The sequence below is a fragment of the Miscanthus floridulus genome, chromosome 18 (genome assembly GCF_019320115.1).
Source record: "Miscanthus floridulus cultivar M001 chromosome 18, ASM1932011v1, whole genome shotgun sequence".
NCBI lineage: Eukaryota > Viridiplantae > Streptophyta > Magnoliopsida > Poales > Poaceae > Miscanthus > Miscanthus floridulus.
Genome location: NC_089597.1, coordinates 93,866,967 through 93,872,678, shown reverse-complemented (window position 1 = coordinate 93,872,678; position 5,712 = coordinate 93,866,967). Strand labels below are relative to the sequence as shown.

At 44.8% G+C, this 5,712-nt stretch overlaps 1 long non-coding RNA gene across 1 annotated transcript; it reads right to left on the bottom strand.

Moving 5' to 3' along the window:
• Window positions 1-4,067: 4,067 nt before the first annotated feature.
• On the bottom strand, window positions 4,068-4,975 carry LOC136519731 (uncharacterized). Its single transcript, XR_010775029.1, has 3 exons — window positions 4,533-4,975; window positions 4,240-4,350; window positions 4,068-4,158 (listed from the first exon to the last, which is right to left on the bottom strand). It is a non-coding gene; the product is annotated as an uncharacterized lncRNA (long non-coding RNA).
• Window positions 4,976-5,712: the final 737 nt, after the last annotated feature.

Sequence of the window (5,712 nt, the reverse complement as noted above, 5' to 3'; positions counted from 1 at the left end):
AACCAAGTAAGAAACCTTCATTATATTTCTTTTCAAACTTGCTCAATCTAGTGCCTTTCTTCAATATGTAGCATTTACAACAAAAACCTGAAAGTATGCTATGTTGGGCTTTCTTCCATTCAAAAGCTCATAAGGTGTCTTCTCCATCATGGGTGACAATAGAGTCGATTGCTATAATAGCAAGCCGTGTTGATTGCTTTGGCCCAAAATGAATGACTCACGTTGTACTCACTCAACATTGATCTTGCCATGTCAATCAAAGTTCTATTCTTCCTTTCAACTAAGCCATTAGATTGAGGAGTGTACTTGACCGAGAATTGATGTCTAATTCCAAATTCATCACACAACTCATCAATTCTAGTGTTCTTGAATTCACTACCATTGTCACTTCTAACTTTCTTGATGGTTGTTTCAAACTCATTGTGAATGCCCTTGATAAATGATTTGAATGTTGCAAACACATCACTCTTGTCAACAAGAAAGAATACCCATGTGTATCTAGTGAAATCATCCACAATCACAAATCCATATTTGTTTTCACCAATGCTTGTGTATGTGGTTCGTCCAAACAAGTCCATGTGCATCAACTCAAATGCCTTAGATGTGCTCATCATGCTCTTCTTAAGATGTGTGTTACCAACTTGTTTTCTGGCTTGGCATGCACTACATAGCTTATCCTTCTCAAATGTGACATCTTTCAAGCCTCTAACTAAGTTATGCTTAATCAACTTGTTCAATTATTTTATTCTAACATGACCAAGCCTTCTATGCCATAACCAATCCATGCTAGACTTAGTGATCAAATATATTGTCAATTGAGCTTCTCTAGCATTGAAATCAACCAAGTATAGATTTTCATATCTAAATCCTTTGAATATCAAGTTATAGCTTCTCATGAACTTCCATTAGCCTCTCATAAGTGGCATTGAGCTCATCAAGGGATTGGTCAAGAAATTTAACTTTCTTATTCAATTCCTTGCACTCCTTTCTCTTTATCTCAAAGCAAGTATGCACTTACTCACACATGTCCATGAGCTCCTCCTTGGAGTACTCATCATCATCATCATCACTCCTACAAGCATCACTTTCACATTCATCATCATCACTCACATCATATTTTACCTTGGTAGGTTTTGCCATGAGGCATGTCGAAGGAGTGTCGAAGATGGAGGGCTTGTTGTTGATGGCGATGCTTGCTAGTGCTTTCTTGATAGATTTATTGCCATCGTCACTAGAGTCATCACTATTCGAAGAGCCATCACTGTCCCAAGTGACCACATAGCCTCCACCCTTCTTTTGGAAGGTCATTCTCTTCTCCTTCTTTTCTTTCTTATCCTTCTTGTGCTTCTTCTTCTTCTCATCCTCACTATTGTCATTATTGTAGGAACAATTTGCTACAACATGATCGGGACTCTTGCAATTGTAGCATCTTCTCACATATTCTTTGCTTTTGGTGTGATCTCTTCTCTTTCTTGCACTATAGCCCTTCTTCTTTATGAATTTTCCCATCTTGCGTACAAAGAGGGCCATGGCTTCATCATCAATGTCACTAAGATCATCATCATCACTTGATTCTTTCTTAGACTTGCCCTTGTTCTTGGATGATGACGAGCTAGCCTTAAATGCTACACTCTTCTTCTTCTTGTCCTCTTCTTCCTTCTTGTCCTCCTTGTCATCCTCCTCCCTTTCCACACGATATGTCTCTTGTGTCATGACATCACCTAGTACTTGGTTAGGGATAATGTCCTTCAATCATCCTCTTATGATGAGCAATCTCAACATCTCAAATCTTGGAGGTAAGCACATCAAGAATCGATAAGAGACATCACCATCCTTGATCTTCTCTCTCAATACCTTCAAGTCGTTGACAATGACTTGTAATCGATGGAACATCTCCGGAATGCTCTCATCATCCTTCATCTTGAAACTTGTCAACTTATCCTTAAGGATGTATAACTTGGCACTCTTCACCGCTGGTGTGCCCTCATATGTTTCTTCCAATCTTCTCCACACCTCATTTGCTCTTTCATAATCCTTGATTTGCTCAAACACCTTGGAATCAATGGCATTGTATATGGTGTTGAGAGCCATTATATTGCATTGCTTGTTAGTCTTGTCTTGATTGGTGGGGTTATTGGGATCAATGATAGCATAGTTATTCTCGGTCACCTCCCATACTTGATCATTGATTGAACCAAGATACATACTTATCTTTCTCTTCCAATAATCATAGCATGTGCCATCAAAGAACGGTGGTTTGCCCCCCACATGGTTGAATATAACTTGAGCCATAATTTGACACCGAGGTTATTAAGCCTTCAATCAAATGGTGACCACAGCTCCGATACCACTTGAAAGGTCGTAATATGGCTAGAGGGGGTGAATAACCTATTTAAAAATCTACAAATCAACTAGAGCAATTGATCAGTATGACAAATAGCGAAATACAAACTTGCTCTAGCTCTACAAGGGTTGCAAGGCACCTATCCAACAACTCTAGTTGCAATGATTACTAGGCACACAACTTGCAATATTACTACTCACTAAGAGCTCTCAATCTTGCTACTCTAAAGAGCTCCACTAGATGAACTTAAAATAACAAAGCAAGCTCTCAATTCTAATTACACTAAAGAGCATGCCACAACTAGTTTGCAAGAATATAAATGAGTGAGTAGGGTGATTATACCGCCGTATAGAGAAGTGAAACAATCACAAGATGAATACTAAATCAATCACCGGGAGAATACTAAAGGGCAAGAGACAACCAATTTTTCTCCCAAGGTTCACGTGCTTACCGACACGCTAGTCCCCGTTATGTCGACCAACACTTGATGGTTCGGCGGCTAAGAGGTGTTGCATGAACCTTGTCCACATAATTAGACACCGCAAGAACCAACCCACAAAGTGAGGTAACTCAATGACACGAGCAATCCACTAGAGTTATCTTTCTGCTCTCCGCCGGGGAAGGCACAAGACCCCTCACAATCACCACGATCAGAGCCGGAGACAATCACCAACCTTCGCTCAACGATCCTCGCTGCTCCAAGCCGTCTAGGTGGCGGCAACCACCAAGAGTAACAAGTGAATCCCACAGCGAAACACGAATACCAAGTGCCACTAGATACAATCACTCAAGCAATGTACTTGGATTCTCTCCCAATCTCACAATGATGATGAAACAATGATGGAGATGAGTGAGAGGGCTTTAACTAAGCTCACAAGGTTGCTATGTCAATGCAAATGGCCAAGAGAGTGAGCTTGAGCCGGCCATGGGGCTTAAATAGAAGCCCCCACGAAATAGAGCCATTTTACCTCTTCACTGGGCACAACACGGGGTGACCGGACGCTGGACCTCAGCGTCCATTCAATGGATGATCGCCACGTGTCATCGGCTTCAAACGCCGATCGCCCGATCTCAATGGTCAAGTGATGATCGGACGTGTCAGTTAGAAAGTGTCCGGACGCAGGACCCCAGCGTCCGGACATTTCTAGTAAGGTTCCAAACGTGAAATCTCACAACCGGACTTACCCAGCGTCCGGTCACTCAACGTTTCCTCTGTACGCCTCACGTCGGCATACGTCAGCACTGACCGGACGCACCCTGCTAGCGTTCGATCACTCTTTGTGCCAGCGTCTGGTCACAAGACCGAGACGCGTGCTCACGGCTGCTACTGACCGGACTCTGAACCCAGCGTCCAGTCACTACACCACCAGCGTCCGATCACTCTGTGAACCCCTATCTTTTCTGTCTAGGGCGCCGGTGGCACCGTTGGACTGTCCGCACTCTACGGGCGGACACTCCGCTGGTGAAGTTTCTAACCCTTGCTCAAATGTGCCAACCACCAAGTGTATCACCTTGTGCATATGTGTTAGCATATTTTCACAAATACTTTCAAGAGTGTTAGCACTCCACTAGATCCTAAATGCCTGTAGGACACAACAAATTGTTGGAACCAAGAATATAGTGAGGTGATAATTTTAAGCAACGAAATCTTGGCTCACACCTGTAAGCACCTCAGAACCTTGTGAAGCGCAGGGATGGCTGCCAATGCCAATAACATGGTGATGGGTGCCAATCATTATCGTAACCCTAGCGGAGGAAGCCATATAATGTCTTCAAAATGGAGAAAGACGCAGCAGTACCACACATTGAAGAATCTGTAGAATTAGTCAGTGATGAAGTAGGTATGCATTTACCTGCTTGAATTCGATGGGAAAAACATTTTAGTTTCTTAATACCTAGCTACAGAGGTAAGCTTCATTGTATTAGTACTGGCCATTACTCTTGATTCTGAGCCAATCAACTGATCATTACAACATAGTCTTGTGGGATGAGTTCCTGGTATAGTCCTGTAGAACCAAACAGATTGTGAGGCCGTACTGAACATTTGTATCCCCAAAAAAATGAAGGTGCACACACCAGATCGAAAGCTATAGAAAATAACTGCAAACACAGACACGAAAAAGCAATCGAACTGGATCTCGGACATGAAGATCTAGAACTATAAATGACTGGATGCAGAGTGTCATACCTTGGGTATGTTGCTGCTGTACGTCTGCATATATGCAGCATGGATTACGCACATCATGAGAGATAGGGAAGGAGAGGGAACAGATAGATAGCGCTTGGTAGAGGATGAGAGAAAAACATTGCCAATGGAGGACACAATTCGAATACAGACGACGAAGGGGAAGGGAATCTGATGTAGGGGCGGCGCCTTCGTGCCGAGGTCGTCGGCGTGGATGGGGCGTCTTGCGGACGGCGCTCGGAGGGGCAGCGGGGCGGCGCGCCGGCAGCGGCGGCGCTGGGCGGGGCAGGCGCGGGCGCGGGTGCGGCCACGGAAACCGGCAGGGGTCGCCCGCACCGCGCCGTGCCGGGCGGCAACGGCCGCCGGTGGTCCGCACAGCTGGGTTGGCGCCGGACCGGCCGCCTATAGCGCGCGGAGGCGGACGCGCCAGGCGGCGACGGCGAGGAGCGCCGACTCCGCCGAGCACGCGAGGACGGCCTTCTGAGGGAGTGGGCACAGATAAGGCTGACGCCGTGGGGCAGTTTTGGGAGGGGTGGAGTGATGTTCCAGAAACGGAGCATGAAACGATTTACCATTAATACGAAGACTATTTTATACTGTACATATGAATCACTGATATAATATTTTTATATCATTTACGTCATAATAATGGTAAATACGTAAATAATCCCTCCGAAACTTGCTATGTGGCTAGCCTGCAATGGAAACGTGTGGAGAGACAGATGATCGAACGGATGGGATCAGAGAACTGTGGATGAACAGGAGGTTGAGTCCTCCATGCACCGATCTGCTGTAGAACTAGAGTACTCCCTCCCTCTCCTATTATTTGCACATCTAAAATTGAGCGAGAAAACCAAGACAGCTGCTAAAATGACGTTTTTGCCCTTATACGAAAGTGACTGCGGAGGCAGAAGGCATTTTCCAAGCATCGTCTACTTTTTTAAATACAGCTAATGATGGAATGAGTGGTTAAGAAGGCTTCAGAGTCTGAACGGAGGTGGCGGAGTCGATTTTTTTTTTTTTTTTTGCTTCCGTGAACTGAACCTAGCACTGCATTGGATCAGTCCGTACTCTGGGACGTACTGCATGTGTCCGCTAGGTTCAAGGCTTCAGGCCTATGTGACCGATTAATGTTGGAAAAATTTTGAACGTGAGACGTCCGATTAATCCGGGACGGAGGAAG